This window comes from Vigna umbellata, chromosome 2 (genome assembly GCF_029865625.1).
Source record: "Vigna umbellata cultivar VRB3 chromosome 2, Vumbellata_1.0, whole genome shotgun sequence".
Taxonomy (NCBI): domain Eukaryota; kingdom Viridiplantae; phylum Streptophyta; class Magnoliopsida; order Fabales; family Fabaceae; genus Vigna; species Vigna umbellata.
Genome location: NC_142166.1, coordinates 31045348 through 31069632, shown reverse-complemented (window position 1 = coordinate 31069632; position 24285 = coordinate 31045348). Strand labels below are relative to the sequence as shown.

Sequence of the window (24285 nt, the reverse complement as noted above, 5' to 3'; positions counted from 1 at the left end):
AAAATTGAATTTGGACTTCTAAGATTTTCAAAGATTACTAATCAAAGTATTAGAAGTTCTTATTCTCTTGTTTTTAAAGAAAAATTCTTTCTTGGATTGATATTAACCGAAGATATATTTGATATGTATTGCAGATTCGTGTTTGATCCAGGAGGAAGAAAACTAGATCTAAAAGAATAAGGCCACTCCAAGATGGCCATGCTCCCAAAGATTGTGTGGAGCTTATTCATAAGGCGATTGCCAGATTTGAGGACAAATCTTTTCTTAAGAGGGAGGGCATGATGGAATCCTACTTGGCTTAGTCTTCCTTTTGTATTTTTACTTTTCCTAGCTTAGCTCTTAAGGAGTATGGGTTACTATAAATACCCAACTCCTCTCTTGTATTGGGACTTTTGAGCTGAATGAGAATTATATTTCTGAAATCAGAATAATTCTCTCTTGAAAGTCATAGGCTAGAGAGTCCAAAGACTCCCTCTAGCCACCTTCCAAGCACCTCTCTCACTTTCATTTTCCAACTTTCACGGTGTTTCTCTCTCATCATCCACGCATAATCACTTCTCCTCCAATCTGCTGCCGGCACGCGTCAAAGTTCCTTCAGCCACGCATTTTATGTCAGATCATCTTCAACGCATCATTTTCCATTTTTCCACTCACGCATCTGCTAGGGTTTCTTCCTCTGAAACGCATCTGCTAGGGTTCCATTTCTCTCTTCACAGATTCACCTCTTCATCAACTATAAACCTTATTCTCTTCACAGATTCACATCCTTTTCACCATTTCTTCATTTTCACCGTTTGATCTAGCTTCTGGATCGATTAAAAACCTCTCCTCACCTTGTTTATCATGTTCCACCGATTAAACACCTTTTGTCACCGTTTAAAATTCATTTTCCACCGTTTAAACCTAGGTCTAGAGTTTCGTTGTGTGCACTCTCAGTTTCCTTAGATTTCCTGAGAGTCATTCTTCGATTTAGAGCTCCCTCTCCATTCCGCTGCGTCTTCACTCGTCGGAGAAGCTTCGAGGAGTCCGCGTCGCGCCTTTGGTCACTTCTCGGAGTCACTCGTCCATCAAGTGGTATTCAGAGTGATGGGAGGGTCGCACCTCCCAACAAAAGTTGTGCATAAAATTAATGCAGTATAGAGCTAGGAAGTGACTCCTAGGTCGTCTCTCAAGGACCAATTTAGGTTCAGTCTCAGATCAAACACGTAGTGGGGGGGGGGTTTTGAAAGTGTTTTTGTGATTGTAAATAAACTAAATTAAAACTGGAAATTAAATTCAACCGAACATAATTGAAAACACTGAAATAAATGAACAAAGCATGATGACCAAACGATCCTACATTGTAACCGAACGATTTCTAAAACAAGTGAGGAAATTGGAAATGCAAAAAAAAAAAAAAATAAAGAAGCCGAACAAAATCGAATGGACAACATAGTGAATGGAAACAGTAAATTGTCCTAAAACAAAATGTGTGAACTAATTAGAATGTAGAAAATAAAAAAAACACATGATATGCCAATCAAACCTAACACTTAAACTAAAACATTAAATACCCAATGTGGCTTGGAATTAAAATTAAATGCTCAAAGTGAGTGCAAATTGTAATACTAAAAATAAATAACAAAATAATAGGATAACATGAAATCCAATACTTAAACTAATAAAGAAAGAAGGCATGTTGCAGCTGGATGTGACCGTGGCTTTCTCTCCATCCATCACGTCACCGTGCTAATATTCATTCTAGCAAAATTCCTCCTAAAAGCAATAAATAAAAATATCATACTCTTTCCACTCCAGCAAAGTCTTGACTGCAGCCGTGACAGCCCTTCTTCACCATCCAGCCTGCTTCCAAGGTAAATCATGCTTCCACTTAATCCCGTGCACACATCTTCCCTAGACCGTGTGCAACTTCAAAAAATTAAAAGCCAAGAACCCAAAATGACAATCACTGTGTGCTTCTTGCTACCATTCTCCCACTCATAGTTGAACGTCACCGTGCATCTCTCTTCTCGCCATGTGTGTGTCCGCCTTTTTCTTCACAAGAAATTCAATGTGTCCTCCTCACGGTTCCAGCTAGATATGCTTGTGTACCACCTCCAGCTTCATTCCAGCAGCATGCAACTCACTCAAAAGAGTGTGGCGTCTACATTCTCTCAAACCAAAAAAAATAAAAACTTCTCCTTCTATGGTTCTGCTGCACGACGTGTGCTTCCCTTAAATTCCTCCCCTTAAAAAAAAAATGTCCAAGCCAAAAACCGAGAGAGTAAAAAGTGCTCCCCCCAAGTGACGGCTGTCCTCCAATCTTTAAGGCCGTGTCCCCCTTCACTTGCTGCCCTACTCCTCCTGGACTTAGTGGACGCGTGGACTACTTCATGCACACCCGCTGGATGTGCTGTGTGGACGTGGCAGCTGTTTCCAGAATGAAGATAGTTGGGCCAGCTGCTTCTTGCTGGATGCCACGTGAAGTCCTTTGCTCAAGCTGGAAAAACCGAGAGCTTCCAAGCCTGCTGCTGCTTTGCTGGACTCCACTGGAAGGCCTGCTGTCTCCTTTTGCTGCACCTCCCATTCTCTCCAAACACACCTGCTCAAATCCATGCTGCTGGACCAAAAGCCAAGGAGGCTGCAGGAAAATGAAGCCCAACGTGCTGACTCCCAAGCTGCTGGAACGCTGGACCGAAAATTGTGTTGGCCGTGATACTTCTTTTTTTTCTTCCAGCACCACTTCTTAGCTTCTCCAATCAAGCCCATCTCCATGTGCACTCCCATAATTTAAATCCACACCTCCTCACTCATTTTAGTTTAAAGTATATTTGATGTGGTATTTTCTTTTGACCTCCAAATGTTCCAAAATTTATCCAACAATTTCCCTACAATTAATAATGCAAATAATTAGCTCAAATAATTCAAATTAATTAAAATAAGAATTTCTGATCAAATTAAGCACAATTAGGAAAAATGGGAAAATACTGGACATTTAAGCACAATTCTCTAATTAAATTCGGTACAATAAGCTAAGTGAAATTGAGAAAATATTGACTCATCAAAATAGACCACACTTAGTCTTTTGCACTCCTGGGCAAAATCAAGACGCAGCTCAAGGAATAGTTCAAAGGAAATCAGGAAGTGACACAAACTTAGCACACAGAAAACAAAGACTCACAAGGAAACAAACAGAATTTACACAGTCCTCAAGAAATCTGGACAGAGAAAAGAAGTAGACAATTCCAACACAGAATGAATCAGAGAAAGCAGATACTCATGAAATTCATCCAAGCAATTCAAAACATGGCAAAATGATCAATCAGTTCAAGAGGTGAATCAAAAGAAACAAAACCTCACAGATGCACTATCAGTGTTTCTCTCAAGTGTATAAGGTAAATCAATGTCACTCAATGCACTCAAGAAAGCAATCACAAATAGACTTGGCAAGCCTCTAATATCAACACTCCAGCACATACGCATGTTCAAATCAAAAGGTCTTTTCATGGTTGTAATGGGGCCAAGGACAAGGGAGGATATATCTGGATAAGAAGCTACAAACCATAAGGAACAGAGGAGCAATGGGGAACAAGTGTAAACACATTCAAACACACCCACAACCTCTAATTCCATCCTCTTCTTGACTCCATTATTCACAATTATTCACATTTTTTTTCTATTTTTCTGCTCTCTTTTTTTTTTTTTTTTTTCCTGTCTCTTTTCTTTTCTTCTCTTTTCAAAACACATTCTATAAGAGATGAGATATAAATCATATTTCTGAACACAAAACAAGAAGAGGAACCAACTAGCCAACTCATAAAAATCCCTAAGGAGACCACACTTGTTCCCAAAACACTTCCAAAGCTCCAAAATTTCCTAAGGTTAAGGTAATCATGGTTTTTCACTTAGAGCTAGTGTATGAGCTTCAAAACAAAGAAATGAGGAAAGTATAGGCTCAAAAGGGTTTTCAAAGAATCAGAACAAGGTAAGCTTATTTGGCTAGAGAGGCTCAAAAACAAAAGTGCCTTTATCACTTCCAAACATGCATATCAATCAAGAATTATCAACAAGAGTCAAGCCAAGGCATATGTGCAAGCAATCAGGAGACATATCACACACAAGAAAGAACATAAAGTGGCTCAAATCTCACACAGGGTAATTCTGTCACAATCAATTCAACTCTCAAAAATCATAATCATCTTCCAAGCAGAGAAAAGCAAGGATTTCAAACAAATAAGTATCAATCAAGTGAAGGAAATGATAAGTCTACAACCCAAACAAAGTCCAGAAATCAAGAGAAACATGTAAAATTGTATACAAGACAAAACAAAAACTACCTAGAAAAGAAAAAAAAAATTTAACCAAGAAAACAAAAACTAACGAAGAAAAATAAAAATCTCCCCCAATAGACCACACTTAAACTACACAGTGTCCTCAATGTGTTCTAAGCATAAGATCATAAATCAAAACAATGAACAGATCATGGACAAGTGCAACAAAAGTAGGGAAAGGGGGAGAAGAGAGAAAGAAAACTCCCCTTATCATGGTGGCAGTTGCCAATTTTGGACTTGAAGGGAGATATCTTCCACCATTGGATCCAGCAAGGAAGTTGTGAGGAAGAATTGCTTCATCCTCCAGATTTGATCTAGCAGGGAAATGTCTTCCACAGCTGGATCTAAGTAGTAATTGTTGATGAGCGGGCTCAGCAGGTGCCAATTGATCTTCAAACCGTTTTTCAGGCTAGCACCTTTGTCATCAATTGTGGGTGCTTGTTGATTAAATACATGTGTACCTCCTGCATCATGGTTAGTGCAATGTGTCTCTACAGAAATTTCATGCAGGCGTATAACACCCAATCCTATTGTAACTGGCTGAACCTTAGATACATCCTCAGAACATGAATCAATTTCAATTTCAGAAACATTATCAACCACAGACTTAGATTCATGTTCGGTGCATGGATAAGAAGTATTCAGATATGATGGCAAAAGTGGTTTCTCATCATGCAGAGAGGGAAAATTAAAATCAGACTCAACAACAATATAATCATCAGCATACCTCTCAACCACATAATCATCAACATAATCAAATTGAGGTATGCTTACCTCCTCTTCCTTGAAGATTGCTAAAGTGTGGGAAGATGAAGGTGGTCTACCTGGTTCAGGATTACTGCTTATTTCTGCCTGCTCCTCAAAATATTCATCACTCTCCTCAGGTGCAAGGGTAGGGACATAGGATGATGGGAAAGTAGATGGCGCAACAACAAGCTCATGACTCTTCTCCCCATCTTCTATGTTGATGCCACTATCATCATCAGGAATTAGAATAGTCTGAAATGGTGATTCCTCTAAATCTTGAGACTGTTCCTGATTGAGTTGAGTGGTCATCTGCCCTATCTGATTGCTCAAACATTGAAGGTGTGCTCTGTTCTCTTGCTGAAACTGAAGGTTCTGCATGGTCATCTACTCCAACAATTCCTGCAATGTAAGCTCAGAAGTAGAAGGTTGAGGAGCTATCTGGGCAGACTCATAAAGTTGCAGCTGTTGTTGTTGCTGGACTAGCGGAGGCATACAAGCATTCTGAGATGGTGCTTCCTGATATTGCTGTGGAGCATCATACCATCCCAAACTAGGGTCATTCCATCCAGGATCGTTGCTGTAACCATACTGAGCGGGGAAGAATTCATCCAAGAACATATGCTTAAGATCTTCCCAAGAAGTGATAGATCCTGGAGGAAGACAATATAGCCAATCCCTTGCTGCTTCTTGTAATGAATGTGGGAATGCCCTTAAGAACATGTGATCAACCGGTACATGTGGAGGCTTCATTGAAGAGCAAATGCTGTGGAATTCCTCCAAATGTCTGAGTGGGCATTCACCTGCAAAACCATGAAACTTAGGCAACAAATGTATCAGTCCAGTCTTGAGAACGCAATGAACATCATCCTCAGTAGGTGGAACCGGTTCCCAAAGAGAACTCTCAGAAGTCGGAGGATGAGCCATATTGCTCTCAACATACAAATCAGCAGAATATGAATCACAATCAAAGTAACATGCAGAAGGAGAATCATAATCAGAGGCACTGGCAGAATAAGCAGTATTCACAAAATCAAAATAGGTAGACATGGAAAGAGAAGGGGAAAGGTAGAAAGGGAATGCTAAAAATTACGAAACAAACAAAACACAACACAATTGAACATGCGACACGTACACACAAAACAAAACATCACATCACAAGACAAGACAAAACACAACACACACTAACACAACAAAAGACCTAAGACCGAACCGTTGGTCCCCGGCAGCGGCGCCATTTTGATGGGAGGGTCGCACCTCCCAACAAAAGTTGTGCATAAAATTAATGCAGTATAGAGCTAGGAAGTGACTCCTAGGTCGTCTCTCAAGGACCAATTTAGGTTCAGTCTCAGATCAAACACGTAGTGGGGGGGGTTTTGAAAGTGTTTTTGTGATTGTAAATAAACTAAATTAAAACTGGAAATTAAATTCAACCGAACATAATTGAAAACACTGAAATAAATGAACAAAGCATGATGACCAAACGATCCTACATTGTAACCGAACGATTTCTAAAACAAGTGAGGAAATTGGAAATGCAAAAAAAAAAAAAAATAAAGAAGCCGAACAAAATCGAATGGACAACATAGTGAATGGAAACAGTAAATTGTCCTAAAACAAAATGTGTGAACTAATTAGAATGTAGAAAATAAAAAAAACACATGATATGCCAATCAAACCTAACACTTAAACTAAAACATTAAATACCCAATGTGGCTTGGAATTAAAATTAAATGCTCAAAGTGAGTGCAAATTGTAATACTAAAAATAAATAACAAAATAATAGGATAACATGAAATCCAATACTTAAACTAATAAAGAAAGAAGGCATGTTGCAGCTGGATGTGACCGTGGCTTTCTCTCCATCCATCACGTCACCGTGCTAATATTCATTCTAGCAAAATTCCTCCTAAAAGCAATAAATAAAAATATCATACTCTTTCCACTCCAGCAAAGTCTTGACTGCAGCCGTGACAGCCCTTCTTCACCATCCAGCCTGCTTCCAAGGTAAATCATGCTTCCACTTAATCCCGTGCACACATCTTCCCTAGACCGTGTGCAACTTCAAAAAATTAAAAGCCAAGAACCCAAAATGACAATCACTGTGTGCTTCTTGCTACCATTCTCCCACTCATAGTTGAACGTCACCGTGCATCTCTCTTCTCGCCATGTGTGTGTCCGCCTTTTTCTTCACAAGAAATTCAATGTGTCCTCCTCACGGTTCCAGCTAGATATGCTTGTGTACCACCTCCAGCTTCATTCCAGCAGCATGCAACTCACTCAAAAGAGTGTGGCGTCTACATTCTCTCAAACCAAAAAAAATAAAAACTTCTCCTTCTATGGTTCTGCTGCACGACGTGTGCTTCCCTTAAATTCCTCCCCTTAAAAAAAAAATGTCCAAGCCAAAAACCGAGAGAGTAAAAAGTGCTCCCCCCAAGTGACGGCTGTCCTCCAATCTTTAAGGCCGTGTCCCCCTTCACTTGCTGCCCTACTCCTCCTGGACTTAGTGGACGCGTGGACTACTTCATGCACACCCGCTGGATGTGCTGTGTGGACGTGGCAGCTGTTTCCAGAATGAAGATAGTTGGGCCAGCTGCTTCTTGCTGGATGCCACGTGAAGTCCTTTGCTCAAGCTGGAAAAACCGAGAGCTTCCAAGCCTGCTGCTGCTTTGCTGGACTCCACTGGAAGGCCTGCTGTCTCCTTTTGCTGCACCTCCCATTCTCTCCAAACACACCTGCTCAAATCCATGCTGCTGGACCAAAAGCCAAGGAGGCTGCAGGAAAATGAAGCCCAACGTGCTGACTCCCAAGCCACTGGAACGCTGGACCGAAAATTGTGTTGGCCGTGATACTTCTTTTTTTTCTTCCAGCACCACTTCTTAGCTTCTCCAATCAAGCCCATCTCCATGTGCACTCCCATAATTTAAATCCACACCTCCTCACTCATTTTAGTTTAAAGTATATTTGATGTGGTATTTTCTTTTGACCTCCAAATGTTCCAAAATTTATCCAACAATTTCCCTACAATTAATAATGCAAATAATTAGCTCAAATAATTCAAATTAATTAAAATAAGAATTTCTGATCAAATTAAGCACAATTAGGAAAAATGGGAAAATACTGGACATTTAAGCACAATTCTCTAATTAAATTCGGTACAATAAGCTAAGTGAAATTGAGAAAATATTGACTCATCACAGAGCAAGGTCGAACACGCTTCGAAGGTAAGTATCTCGGTTCGTCTGTTCTGAGTTTTCTTCCATTTTTGAGTTGTTTGATTTTATTCTGTTCTTGTGTTTGATTCGCGTCTCTGTCTCTGTCTTTGTTTCTAGTTTTGTGTTATTTCCCCGTTTTCCGAATTCTGCTTAATTCGGTCGAAAAATTGTAATTGTGCTAATTTGGGTTTTCTGAGCTGATTAAGTGCATTTTTGAAGTGCAGGAAAATTTCAAAAATACATTTTGGGACATCAGGAAGAGTGCCAAACAAATCCAAGACTCTCCGGACAGACATTTTTGAATTAATTAAATTGTAACTCAGTAGTTTAGAATTTCTGTATCAACTTTTATATTTTGGGACAAATTTTGGTAAATTAGATTAGACCCAAAATTAGAAGTTAGTGACTTGGCACCCTAGGGTTTTATTGTGTGGGCCCTACCCTAAAAAAATGGAGGATACACGGCCCTTAAGAAAAGAACCTAGCCGCCACTTGAGGTTTTTTTTTGGTTTTGGTCTCCCGGTTTTTGTCAGAGGATTTTAGGATTTTGCTTTGGAATTTTTCTTTAGCTGGAAACACTATTTACGAATCATGAATGAAAAGCACATTTTGAATTTTTTCCATTTCCTTTTTGCAAGCCCTGGATTCATGAGAATGTTTATTTGATTTTCGTCATGAAGAATGGCAAGGAAAAAGGGTACTCTTCCGGCGAAGAATCACGACTTTGTCACCGAAAACTCTAACGCTCACATCTCTTCTTCCACTGGAACTGGCAACTTCGATTCGGTTACTTGCACTGTTGCATATTGATGGACAAATTTATGAACACCAAATTATGATGTCACAAACTTGTTTTCAATCGGCAAGTATGACCGAATCGTTCAAGTAATAAAACTTGGTAAGACCAAGTATCGTTCTTCCCAAAGGACTCACGGCCTAGTTTAGTTATGTGATTTCTTAATTAACTAAGACTTACAAACGAATTAATTGGGGTTTAAAATGCAAGACAGAAAATAAACATGTATGCATGAATTGTGATCAATGGCAAAAAAGCAAAGGATAAACACTTTCAATGAAATTTATGTATGGATATGTTGTTGGGGTTCAATTTCATCTTATCCACTCTCATATATTTTAGGAATTCAACGATCAAATCACCATTGTTAATGCCACTCTCTAATGTACCTTTCCAGAAGGCTTCTCCCTAATCACGAGTTCATACAATTCCTAGCATTCCTAATGATTAGTTCATAAGTTCAGGAGCTTAACGACAACCAATATAAAATTGGGAGAAATTCCCCGGATCTAGACTTCCCCGTACGTTCCCGTATCGACAAAACCAATAATCATGCATCGAATGAGTTAAACCATGCAAGCATTAAACAAAGAGGAAAAACCCTAACTAATGATGAAAGAAAGCATAGATCTTAAATAAAAGATGTAAGAACAGATTCCATATATGAGAGTTTCACAAGACTACATTGATTCCCCAACAAACATAAAGAGGTTAGTTCACCATATTCATGGTGAACCTAAATGAATTACAATGAAAGAATGAAAGAATAAACCCTAAAAAGATGAAGTGGAAGCCTCAGCATCCAAGATCCTCCTTCAAAGGGGTGGTAGAGAGAGTGTTTGCCTCGTTCCAGCCAGAGATACCTAACCCTAGGAAACCCTAAAGCTTATGTATCATTCGTAAATTACAAAAAGTCAAGTCCAAGCCCATTAAAGTGCCGCTCAGCGGTAAACTACCGCTCAGCGGTGATTGCGTGACTTGTTTTCTCCCCTCAGCGGCCATTTTGCCCCTCAGCGGATCTCCCGTGACTTCCAGAGTACCGCTCAGCGGTAAAATACCGCTCAGCGGTGAGTGCGTGACTTGTTTTCTCCCCTCAGCGGCCAATTTGCCCCTCAGCGGACCTCCCGCAAACTCCTGAGTGCCGCTCAGCGGTAAACTGCCGCTGAGCGGTGACTTCGGCTTCTCCTTTTGCACTTTTTGTTGTCTTTTCTGATTTCATCTCTCTCCTTCTTCACTTCTTTTACCAAATTCACCTTAAAACCTGCACAAAAACACTGAAATCAAGCATAAACCTGTCCAACTCTCTTATTTCTAAAAATATACAGAAAAACATGATTTCAAGCTAATTTCTAAGTGTGAAGGTTGCTTTTAGTGTCAATTTTAATCATGAAAATAACAGTTTTTCAACTGTTATCACAACCCCAAACTTAAAACTTTGCTTGTCCTCAAGAAAATAAGATGTAACTCTATCTTCAACCAATTCATATGATGATTCACTTCATTCAAAAATCTTCTTTTCAAGATAAGCAAAAACTTCACTCAAACTTATGACCAAGAGTTCAATCAAGATGTGCACATGCTTTAGTGTTCACAAAGTCATTTAAATTCCAACAAATGCTATTTTCATGAATGATCAATCAATTAAACATGGATGTTCATGTGTTCATGTGATATTTCCTCACTAAGTCAAGTGTTTCACTCACACTCAAGTGTATAAGAGATGATCACTCATTCACTCTACTATCACAATGTTACATGAATCAACTTTGCCTTTCATTTTACCACAATCAAAAACATTCACAAGCATGCACCATCACAAGGACTTTTCAATGGCTTATAATGTGGCTGGGCTAACAAGAAAATTGGTTTTCCTGGATCACAAAATCCTTGAGTTAATAGAATCATAACAACACAATCATCTTATTCATTCCCAACTTTCTTTTGCCTTTGCATTGAGCTTTGCTTCTTTTTCTTTTCTTTTCTTTTTCTTTGCATATTCTTACTTTTTAGCTCTTAGCTCAATGCTTTTCATGTTTTCCCAACAACCCCAAACTTGCACATTTAACAATACCACACAAGATCTTCTACTTAACTCAAGGTAAAGATTTTCAATCAAGGGTTTTTAGTGTATATTCAAGGCTAAGGGTTCAAAAGGATTGAACACAAAGTGTTCTCTTTTAGTGGGCTAATTTTTTACAAATTTGGCCAATAAAAAGGTTTTCAACAAATGGCCTTGATCATGTGATGCAAAACAAGCAATTGATTCAATCATAGAAAACCTGGGCAAAATCATTCATGCTTTCAAAGTAATAGCATTCAACAATAATAACTCTGGAGCTCAAAACCTCACATATAAGCTCATTCACATTTGACATACACATCCTGCTTAATTTCACAATCACAATCATGATATCATGCATTTGTTCACAAAGCTTGTGAATCACCTGTATAAGCATTTTAATGTGCACATCATCTCAACATCAGTTAATCATAAGCATCATTCATAATTACTTATCACAACATCACAGTTAATAGCAAACCATCACAAGAAACCAGGTTTCAAATAGAGTACATCAGCCCTAATCTAAAAACAGAAAATAAATAAGTTCAGAAAACTTAAACCACAAAGCATAAACACATGATAGCATTCATCAGTAAATGCTATCTCAGCTCCTCATCAATCTGAGCTATCCTCTGTATCTTCCTCTTCCTCCTCATCCGCATCATCTTCAAATGCATCATCCTCATCAGCTTCATCTTCTTCCATATCTCTAGCTGAAGCTTCAGCTGCTCCAGCTCCTCCTCCATGCACTGGCTCCTCTGGCCAAGCTACCACATTATGGAATTCATCCATAGTCCACCTGTGGGCTGGAGGTGTATCATACATCCCCACAATCATCTCAGCAGTGGCCACCTGCCCTCTGTGAATGGACTGCAACTGAGCCCCTATAAGAGACATATACATGTCCCTCATCTGGAATGGCTCTGCTTCATGCGTCTCAGCAGATGTCTGGCTCTGTGCTGGCCCTCTCTCTCTACGAGCACGGCGTGATGGAACTGGCTGAGCTTCATCATCACCTCCACAGTACTGTCTATAGTAGGCCTCATCAATAGCTTTTCTTGGCCTCTCAAAAGGTGGAGCAGAAGTGTCCACCCCAGCTATCTTGCAAAGGTGCGTGATCAAAGAAGGATGTCCTAGTGGTGCTTTGTTGTTTGATGTATTAGCGCACACACTAATCTCATCAGCTATCACCTGCCTAACATTAACATTCAAGTTTCTGATAGCACAGTAGATGAAGAATGCCCTGCTGAGAGTAATATCTGACACATGTGAACATGGCTGAATGTTGGCATGAGAAAACGCCATCCAATACTTTGCAAGAGGAGTCAAATCCGTCCTCCTAATGTTAACCACTGAGCCAGATCTATTCCTTTGGAAGTGTCCTCCAGGTATACACAGTACTCTCTCCACATCCTCATAATCAGCACCTTCCTCCATGCAAAGAGCAAACTGGCACTGCTCACCAGCCCATACAGTGTCCAGAAAGTTATTAATTGAATCAGGATCATACCTGATAGCATGGCCTCTAACATAGCCCAAATAATTCTCAGCTGGATAATCACCAATCTTCTTTGCATTGGTGTAAAATTCCTTAACCACAGCTATGTTGGCAGGTGCAGGATAAGTGGCTAGCTTTCCCCAGTCATTCCCTAAAACTTGCTCTCCAAATTGAGGAGCAAGGTTAGGTATCATTCCAACCTTTCTCTCCATCAGAAGTCTCCTGTCCTGAACCACTTTAAAGTGCTTCTCATGTTTCCTAGAGAGGAACCTGCTAGAATGGGGTTGCTCTGGTTCCTTTTCCTTTCTCTTGTTTGCCATGGTTTTCAATCTTTTTCCGGATGAGGATGCCATTCCTACATTCAAAACACAAAACCAAACCACAGAACATGATGTTAATCATTAGTAAAACACAGAACACAACTCCTTTCGAAGCTAAACCACCGCTGAGGGCCAGAATTTCCCCTCAGCGCCACCAGTACCACATTCCAGATCACACAAAACCAAAAAAATCAAATCTGGCAGAGTGCCGCTCAGCGGCAGTTTACCCCTCAGCGGTAACTCTGCAGATTTTTGAAAAATCTATTTTAAAGCTTTCCTAACTCCACCCAAATGCAATTTTCAGTTTTCCAGTTCATAATCATGCAGTTTAATCGGTTCAAACATCAAATATATCATCAAATCATGCAAAGAAATCAAAACCCCTAAATCTTCATGCTTTGACAATCATATTCAAAATCAAAAACCCTAGAATGAACAAAATGCATTTTACTTACTTGGGTGGAGATACTAGATGCAATGAGAATGCTTCCAAGCTAGAATGCTCTCTCCCAACCCCAAACTTTGATGGCACACTAGTGAAAAAGTGAGTGGAAGAGAAATTTTCTTAAGAGGGAAGAGTGAAAAGATGTGGAAAACCTTGGAGAAGGTATGTGGGAGTGTTTGTGCAAAGAAAAGTCTGAAAATATGAAAGAATGCGCAGCTTAGGGTTTAAAAATACCCTAATGGGCTCGGGTCCCGCTAAGGGGAACAAAAACCCTATTCTGCGAGAGTACCGCTCAGCGGTAAAGTACCGCTCAGCGGCACTTTCGTGAAGTGCTCTTCTCCTTCTTTTCTTAACCTACGTGCCTCCTAGACATGCCCCTCACTGGCTCCCTGCAATTCAATGTTCAAAATGCTTATGCAAACCCTAACTAAAACAAACAAACAGAAATATTCAATCAACTGGGTTGCCTCCCAGGTAGCGCTTGTTTAACGTCACGAGCCTGACCCAAAATCCACCAACACCCATTAGTAGGTGTTACAGCCATTGTATCCTTCAGTAGATACTTAACCACCTAGCATCCTTCAGTAGATGCTATATCCAACAAAATAAATACAGAAATAATGTTCAAAAATTACAAATTACAAAACCAAATTAAAAGTTTTTAAATTCACTGGGTTGCCTCCCAGCAAGCGCTCTTTTAATGTCATTAGCTTGACCCAATAAAGTTCAAGTTCCATCTTCTTTGTAATTGATGTTGTTATTCCACCAATTCCTCAGCTGTTTCCTTTGAACTGTTTTGGTTCTTCTAGAACATGGAGACTCTATCTCTATCATCTCCTTCTCTTTAAAGCCCTTCACAACCCACAACTTGTTCTTGATTCTAACAGGTGTGCCAAGTTGGAGTCTTCTTCTCTTCCAGTCTCTATGACTTTCTTCTCCTCTTCCAATCTCTTCTACCTTGGGTACCTGAAACAACAAACAATGGTTACCTGAAACCTCAAGATTTTCATCTTTACAGCTAGTCATGGGTGCATCTCGAAATGCAGCTTTATAACTAGCTTCTTCCTCCTTTGCTTGCATCTCATCTTTGAAAACATCTACCACCACTCTCTCCTCTCTATCCTGGAGCACCACTATACCTTCATTTACATCTATGATAGCCCTGGCCGTTTTCATAAACGGTCTTCCAAGTATGATAGGTATCTTCTCAGTCTCCATCTTCATCACTACAAAGTCTGCCAAGAACTGAAGTTTGCCAACACAAACTATAATGTCCTCTACAATCCCACATGGCTCCTTTGAAGATCCATCGGCCATTACTATTTTAATCTTTGCATGTTTCATTTTAACTTTGCCGATTTGCTCCAGTAAAGAATAAGGTATTAAGTTAACACTTGAACCTAAATCAAGGAGAGCTTTCTTTACCTTTTTCTTCCCTATAGTACAAGGGATAGAAAAACTACCTGGATCTGACGCTTTAGGAGGGAATGACTCTTTCTTAACAGTTATACACTCTTTTGCCTCATCATCTCTACGTCTCTTCTTTGTAGAAATTTCTTCATCAGATTTTGTGTAAACTGCAATTTTCTGTAAAATCTGTTCCCAAGGTGCTTTATTATCCACCATTCTGAATAATTCTGTGAAATCCATTTGTTTCTCTTGAGTTATTGGAAAAGGAAAATTATTTTTGCTCTCTATTTCTCTTCTTTCTTCTGTTTCTTCTTCTTCTAACTCAATTATCTCTTCATTCACACTCTTTACCACTTTGCACTCTTCTCTAGGGTTAACCTCAGTATTAGCCCCAAAATTTCTATTTGGCCTTTCTTCCAATTGCCTGGTAATCTGACCCATTTGAATCTCCAAATTCTTTATAGCAGCTTCAGTGCTCTTTTGAGAAGATTCGGTTTTCTGTATGAATTGCTGAAGAGTTTCTTCCAACCTTGTTGATTTTTCATTAAGCATAGATAACTGTTGCCAAAAGGTTGGTTGCTGCTGCTTATTATATTGATTTGCTTGCCCAGTTTGTCCTTGACCAATGCTTGGATGTGGTTTCCACCCTTGATTGTAATTCCCTTGACGGTATGGAAATTGATTAGCCATGAAATTAACATCCTCCAAGGCCTCCACTGGAAAAGCACATTGACCATTGATATGATCACCTCCACATAATTCGCACAACTGAGTTTGCACCTGTGCAGCAGTTTTCAACTCTTTAGGTAATTGTGCAAGAGTTTTAGTCAGAGTCTCCAGCTGTTGAGTTAGAATTTTATTTTGAGCTAGCAAGGCATCATGTGTCTGTAATTGGAGAACCCCTTTTTGTTGCATAGGAACTCCTCTTTCGCTGTTGAGCTCATTATCACTAGTAGCCATGTTGTCAATAATTTCTATAGCTTCCTCTGGAGTTTTCCATTTAATATTGCCTCCTGCTGAGGCATCAAGCATCATCTTGGTTTGTGAACCAAGCCCTCCAAGGAAAGTTAAGACTACTTCCTGTTCTTCAAAGCCATGCGTGGGTGTTTTTCTTAGCAGACTTTTGTATCTATCCCATGCATGCCCCAGTGATTCTTCCATGCCCTGCTTAAATGAAGATATCTCTTGCTTGCCTTTTGTCACTTTTGATTGTGGAAAGTACTTGTTCAAAAACTTTGTTACCACTGCTTCCCACTCTGTGAAACTTCCTTCTGGAAAAGAGTTCAACCAAAGCTTAGCATTGCCTCCCAATGAGAAAGGAAACAAACTAAGTTTGATTGCTTCGTTTGGCACCCCGTTGATTTTCACTGTGTTGCAAATTTCATTAAATGTAGTCAGGTGCTCATATGGGCTTTCATGAGATAACCCATTGAATTGATTACTCTTCACCAGTTGGATCAATGCTGGTTTGACCTCCATATTGGCTGCATTGACCCTAGGTCTAGCTATACTGTTAAAATGTTGAGGTCCAGCTACATTAGTGTAATCAGCAAGAGTTCTTCTGATATGATTATTCTCCATGTTTTCTGTGCTATTGTCAGAACCTTGTGGTGATGGTTGCAACAGAGTTTCCGGAGGAGGAAACAATTCTCTAGATGTTCTGATTCTTCTCCTCCGTCTACTGTCTTCTAATCCTTCAAGCAACGGTTCTGTTGTCTTCTTGCTCCTAGTTCGAATTGCCTCCTGCATACACAAGAACACAAAACCCTAGAAGATTTGGTTAGCACAAAAAAATATAAAAGAATATAAGATTCAGAAAATAAAGACAGAAAACAGAAAAAATAAAATAAAATAAAAATTCGAAATTTAAAAATAAAATAAAAAAATAAGTCAAAGATAATTAATAATCACACAAATTAACCAGTTAAACCACGAGTCCCCGGCAACGGCGCCAAAAACTTGATGGACAAATTTATGAACACCAAATTATGATGTCACAAACTTGTTTTCAATCGACAAGTATGACCGAATCGTTCAAGTAATAAAACTTGGTAAGACCAAGTATCGTTCTTCCCAAAGGACTCACGGCCTAGTTTAGTTATGTGATTTCTTAATTAACTAAGACTTACAAACGAATTAATTGGGGTTTAAAATGCAAGACAGAAAATAAACATGTATGCATGAATTGTGATCAATGGCAAAAAAGCAAAGGATAAACACTTTCAATGAAATTTATGTATGGATATGTTGTTGGGGTTCAATTTCATCTTATCCACTCTCATATATTTTAGGAATTCAACGATCAAATCACCATTGTTAATGCCACTCTCTAATGTACCTTTCCAGAAGGCTTCTCCCTAATCACGAGTTCATACAATTCCTAGCATTCCTAATGATTAGTTCATAAGTTCAGGAGCTTAACGACAACCAATATAAAATTGGGAGAAATTCCCCGGATCTAGACTTCCCCGTACGTTCCCGTATCGACAAAACCAATAATCATGCATCGAATGAGTTAAACCATGCAAGCATTAAACAAAGAGGAAAAACCCTAACTAATGATGAAAGAAAGCATAGATCTTAAATAAAAGATGTAAGAACAGATTCCATATATGAGAGTTTCACAAGACTACATTGATTCCCCAACAAACATAAAGAGGTTAGTTCACCATATTCATGGTGAACCTAAATGAATTACAATGAAAGAATGAAAGAATAAACCCTAAAAAGATGAAGTGGAAGCCTCAGCATCCAAGATCCTCCTTCAAAGGGGTGGTAGAGAGAGTGTTTGCCTCGTTCCAGCCAGAGATACCTAACCCTAGGAAACCCTAAAGCTTATGTATCATTCGTAAATTACAAAAAGTCAAGTCCAAGCCCATTAAAGTGCCGCTCAGCGGTAAACTACCGCTCAGCGGTGATTGCGTGACTTGTTTTCTCCCCTCAGCGGCCAATTTGCCCCTTAGCGGACCTCCCGCAAACTCCTGAGTGCCGCTCAGCGGTAAACTGCCGCTGAGCGGTGACTTCGGCTTCTCCTTTTGCACTTTTTGTTGTCTTTTCTGATTTCATCTCTCTCCTTCTTCACTTCTTTTACCAAATTCACCTTAAAACCTGCACAAAAACACTGAAATCAAGCATAAACCTGTCCAACTCTCTTATTTCTAAAAATATACAGAAAAACATGATTTCAAGCTAATTTCTAAGTGTGAAGGTTGCTTTTAGTGTCAATTTTAATCATGAAAATAACAGTTTTTCAACTGTTATCACATATTGTTTTGGATGAGAGGCCTAAAGTGATTGTTAGATGGAATCTTTTGCAGGGAGGGAAGTAGGTGAAATAGTGGTGTGCATAGAATGAAGCGGTGTTGAATGGTGCAACCTGCAAGCTGCTGGAATGTGGTGGAAGCTTTGGGGTGTTACGGCTGGAAGGCTTTGAAAAATGGAGGAAAAGGGCTGGAAGAAGGTGGCGTACAGGAGCTGGGAGATAATGGTGTGCACGGTAATTAGAGAAATGGGATAGGGTCACGGAAGCATTCCAGAAGCACGTCCAGAGGGGAGAACGGTGATTCAACTTTGGGAGCTTTTTTTTTTTTTATTTCTTTCTTTTAATATGTCAGGCATAAGGGCCCATGAGGTGATTGATTTTGGAGGCACATGGTGCATTGGAGGTGACGGTGATGATTCATTGAGAAAAGGGAAAAGTTGATTTGTTTTGGAGGTGCAGCATGTGTGAATTATTTAGGAGGGGAGCTCTCGGTTTATTTTTTTTTTCAGCAGCAATGTTTTCAATTCCTTTTCTTTCTTAGAATAGGGACGGTGCTTTAATTAGCTTTGGAGGCAGGGATATTACGGATGGCAGGAACGTGGAGCAAGTAGCGCACCGAGAAGTAGATTAGGTGAAGGAAAGTGGTGCACGGCAGGGAGCAGTCCGAGGGTATAAAAGAGGAAACCATGGTGATTAATTTCCTTTTTCTTTGCATTCATTTAGCTTTGGAGCGGTGCATTCAGTATTTTAATTTGGAGCGGTGCAATTAGCATTTTAAATTGGTGTCTTCATTCTCGGTGTGCTTTTCACTTTTTAATTCCATGTTGCAATTTAATTTGGTTCAAGCAATTTTCATTTTAATTTTGTCTAGTTTGGTCGGTTGTGATATTTTAGTTGTAATGTTAATTTAAGTTAGTTGGGTGACTCGTCTTGGATTTGGATAAGAGTAGTGTGTAATTGTCATTAATCGGTGATTGGAAGTACGTAATTGAATTAGTGACCAACCATTTTAATTCTTCGGTTCCTTCCGTGTTTACATTCGCATTTTAATTTAGTTTACTCGCATTCACAAAATTTTCACAAAACCCCCCCCACTACGTGTTTGACCTAAGACTCGAACCACATTTGGTCCTTGAGAGACGACCTAGGAGTCACTTCCTAGTCTATACTGCATTCTTTTATGCACAACTTTTGTGAGAGGTGCGACCCTCTCATCAGTATGAACTCGTGATTAGGGAGAAGCCTTCTTGAAAGGTACTTTAGAGAGTGGCATTAACAATGATGAGTTGAATGTTGAATTCCTAAAATATATGAGAGTGGATAAGATGAAATTGACCCCCAACAACATATTCATCAATATATTTCATTGAAAGTGCTTGTCTTTTGTTTTAGCCATTGATCAACCTCATGCATACATGTTTATTTTCGTCTTTTGCATATAAAATCCAAATATTTCGTCTTTAAGTCTTAGCTAATCAAGAAACCACACAACTAAACTAGGCCGTGAGTCCTTTGGGAAGAACGATACTTGGTCTTACCAAGTTTATTACTTGAACGATTCGGTCACACTTGCCGATTGAAAAACAAGTTTGTGACATCATATTTTGGTGTTCATAAATTTGTCCATCACTTTCCATTCTCATTCATCCAAAATCCAACAGCATAAACATGGTTCAACCCCAAAAAAAACCAAGAAAGAAAAATCTCCTTTTCTAAAGTGGCGGCTGCTCTCCTGCTCCAGGCCGAGACCATCTTCCAGCACCAAGCTAAGACTCCCTTTCTCCTACATTCCCTGAAACGTTCAAAGCCAAAAGCCTAAAAAACCAAAACTCAGAGAGTGGCGGTTGGATGCCCCCCCCAAAACCGAGACACCCCCTCTGCTTCCATTCTCAGCGTGAAGGCTTTTTCTCCCAAGCTGCTGGACTTCACGTGGACCAACCCACTTTTTTTCCTCCTTAGCGTGAAGAAAATGTTCAAAAACATAGAAGCCCCCAAAACCATGTTCCAAGCCAAGAACAGAATGAGTGTGGCGGCCCCCAAAACCCGTGTGTTGTCCAATTGCTGCTGGACCGTGTGCACCTCTTTCTCTCCAAGCACACACCTCCTAAGATGTTGTTCCTTCCCTTGGGCCGTGAGCGTGAGTGTGCTACTGGGCTGCTACTTCTTTCTCCACGTGCTAGATTGTTGGATGAAGAAATAAATGGGTGCAAACCGTGATGAATGAAGAACGGAAGTTGTTGTTCCTGGTGCTTCTTTCCAGCCCAAATGCGTGAGTGCTGCTGCTGGATGCACCCCCTTTTCAAAGGACCAAAGAGTAAAATCACCATAGTGTCCTCTTTCTTGTACACACTTCTTTTATGGAGAGTCTTGAATTAAGTGACAACCTTCCAAATGTCCCAAATTGTTATCCAACAATTTCCCTACAATTAATAATGCAAATAATTAGTCTCAGATAATTCAAATTAATCAAAATAAGAATTTCTAGTTCAATTAAGCACAATTATCAAAAACGAAAAAATACTGGACATTTAAGCACAATTCCCTGATTAAATCTAGCACAATAAGCTAAGTGAAATTGAGAAAATGTTGACTCATCACCATCACCCTCAGATCTGGGAAGCAAATTGTTGTGCCCACCATGCCATCTTCGACACCTGAACCTCCTAAACTTAAACCTGCTACTTCCCACATAAAAGAGGACCAAGCTGGTCCAAGCAAGACATTCGAGGCAGGTGGACCTTCATCTTCTTCCGGTGGTTCTTCTTCTTCTACCACCACCAGTGCATCTCCCACCTTGCCCCACCAGATTCCTCTTCCATTCCCTCCAAAGGTGATGCCTAGCAAAAAGATGGAAGAGGTGGACAAAGAAATATTGGAGACCTTCAGGAAGGTAGAGGTGAACATACCTCTACTTGATGCCATAAAGCAGATTCCTAGATATGCAAAATTCCTGAAGGACCTGTGCACGCATAAGAGGAAAATGAAAGGAGATGAAAGAATCAGCATGGGCAGGAATGTATCCGCGCTTATTGGTAAGTCGATCCCGCACGTTCCTGAAAAGTGCAAGGACCCAAGTACGTTTTGCATTCCTTGTATGATTGGAAATAGTAAATTTGAGAATGCCATGCTTGATTTGGGTGCTTCCATAAATGTCATGCCTCTTTCAATTTTTAAATCCTTGTCTCTTGACCCTTTACAACCTACGGGTGTGGTCATTCAGTTGGCAAACAGGAGTGTCACCCATCCAACAGGTTACATAGAGGATGTCTTGGTTAGGGTTGGTGAGCTGATTTTTCCTGCCGACTTTTATGTTTTGGAAATGGAGGAGGGATTCTCTCATGGATCCGCTCCCATAATCTTAGGCAGACCCTTTTTGAAAACTGCCCGAACCAAGATTGATGTGTATGCTGGAACTTTATCCATGGAATTTGCTGATATTATGGTTCACTTTAATATTCTTGATGCAATGAAGTTCCCAGTTGAGGACCATTCTGTTTTTAAGATTGACATGTTGGATGACATTATTGATAAATATACTGTTGTTGAGTTTGATTCTTTGCATGAGAAAGAGCATTCTTTTCTATCTTCTCTACATACATGCATTGAATCTGAATTTGAGAATGATGTTGATGATGTTCTTGATATTGATGATGTTAATAATGTAATTGTCATGGATATGGATTTGGAGCCTGATGAGATAGGTATTCCACCTTTACCTGTGAATTCCTTGGAGTCAGAATGCATTAACCATTTTGTAGGAAGTACAAATGAATCTGACTTGCAGGCACCTACTCTTGAGTTGAAATAGCTTCCAGATAACCTCAAGTATGCTTACTTGGAGGATGATGAGAAAAAAACCTGTGATCATTTCCACTTCCCTTGATGTTGTTCAAGAGGAGAAGTTGTTGAGTGTGTTAAGGAAGCACAAGAGGGCCATTGGTTTGACATTGGCTGACATACCTGGCATTAGCCCATCTACTTGTATGCACAAAATTCTTCTAGAAGAGGGGGCAAAGCCGATTAGGCAACCACAACGGAGGCAAAACCCCGTGATTATGGATGTTATCAAGAAGGAGGTGACCAAGCTTCTGCAAGCTGGGATCATCTACCCCATATCAGATAGTCAATGGGTGAGCCCGATCCATGTTGTGCCCAAGAAGACTGGCCTCACTGTGATAAAGAATGAGAGAGATGAGTTGATTCCTACCAGAGTGCCGAACAGCTGGAGAGTCTGCATTGATTACAGGAGGCTCAATCAGGCAACCAGGAAAGATCATTTCCCCCTGTCATTCATTGATCAGATGCTCGAGCGCCTGGCAGGTAAATCTCATTATTGCTTTCTTGATGGGTTTTCTGGCTATTTTCAAATCAATATTGCTCCTGAGGACCAAGAGAAAACCACGTTCACCTGCCCCTTTGGCACTTTTGCCTATAGGAGGATGCCATTTGGCTTGTGCAATGCCCCTGGTACCTTCCAACGGTGCATGCTTAGCATTTTTAGCGATTTTCTTGAAAATTGCATAGAGGTGTTCATGGATGATTTTACTGTATATGGATCCTCATTTGATACATGTTTAGACAGTTGGGAAAAGGTTTTGAAAAGATGCATCGATAACAACCTTGTTCTAAATTTTGAGAAATTCCATTTCATGGTTGAACAAGGTCTAGTGTTAGGGCATATCATTTCAAGGAAGGGAATAGAGGTAGATCCTGCAAAAATATCTGTGATTTCGCAATTGCCTTACCCCTCTTGCGTGCGAGAGGTTCGATCTTTTCTTTGGCATGCAGGGTTTTATAGGCGCTTCATCAAGGACTTCAGCAAGAAAGCGCTTCCCTTGTCCAAACTGTTGCAGAAAGACATTGAGTTTGACTCCGATGACAGATGCAAACAGGCTTTTGACCGCCTGATGGAAGCTTTGACCACCACTCCGATCATCCAGGCACCAGATTGGACAACCCCTTTTGAGCTTATGTGTGATGCATCCAATTATGCATTGGGGGCTGTCTTGACACAAAAGATTGATAAGTTGCCTCGAGTGATCTACTACGCTTCCAGGACTTTGGATGCTGCCCAAGCTAACTACACCACCACTGAGAAAGAGCTCTTAGCCATTGTGTTCGCTCTTGACAAGTTTAGATCTTATTTGCTTGGTTCTCCTGTCACTGTTTTCACCGACCATGCAGCTCTTAAGTTTCTATTGAAGAAGGCTGAGTCGAAGCCTAGATTGATTAGGTGGATGCTCTTACTCCAAGAGTTTGATCTACAAATCCAAGACAGGAGTGGAGCACAAAATCTGGTTGCTGACTACCTCAGCAGAATTGAGAGAGCTGAGGATGAAACCAATGTTTTGCCTATCCAGGATAACTTTCCTGATGAAAGCTTATGGACGGTTTCACTTTCTTACCCTACCCCTTGGTTTGCAAATATTGTTAATTACTTGGTTGCTTCTGTTTTTCCTCCCTTAGCATCACGTGCTCAAATTGCTAAAATTAAGAGCGATGCTAAGTATTACATTTGGGATGACCCATATCTGTGGAAGTTGTGCAGTGATCAGGTTACAAGAAGATGCATTCTGGACCATGAGATTGACTCGGTCCTACAGTTTTGTCACGCTTCCTCACCTGGTGGTCATTTGGGAATTCAAAGAACGGCTCGTAGGGTGTTAGATTGTGGTTTCTATTGGCCCTCCACCTTTAAAGATGCTGAGAGGATTTGCAGCACCTGCGAGCCATGTTAGAGAGCAGGAGGATCACTTTCATGGAAACAACAGATGCCTCAACAGCCCATGTTGTTCTGTGAGGTATTTGATGTCTGGGGTATAGATTTCATGGGTCCCTTTCCTGTTTCTTTTGGTTTCTCTTATATTCTCCTGGCTGTGGATTATGTTTCAAAATGGGTGGAAGCTAGAGCCACCAGAACTAACGATGCTCGGGTTGTTGTAGATTTTGTTAGATCTCACCTCTTTTGCAGGTTTGGAGTACCCCGAGCAATTGTTAGTGATCAGGGAACCCATTTTTTCAACAGATCCATGCAAGATTTGCTCAAGAAATATGGGGTGACGCACAGAGTTTCTACACCTTACCACCCCCAAACAAATGGGCAGGCTGAAATCTCCAACAGGGAGATTAAGAGGATTTTGGAGAAGATTGTCCAGCCCAACAGGAAAGATTGGAGTAATAGGTTGGACGATGCTCTTTGGGCCCATAGGACTGCCTACAAAGC

General features: G+C 40.1%; 1 pseudogene; it reads left to right on the top strand.

The window, feature by feature from the left end:
• Positions 1 to 23800, top strand: part of LOC148203800 (uncharacterized) — a 36220-nt pseudogene extending 12420 nt beyond the window's left edge.
• The last annotated feature ends 485 nt before the right edge of the window (positions 23801 to 24285 follow it).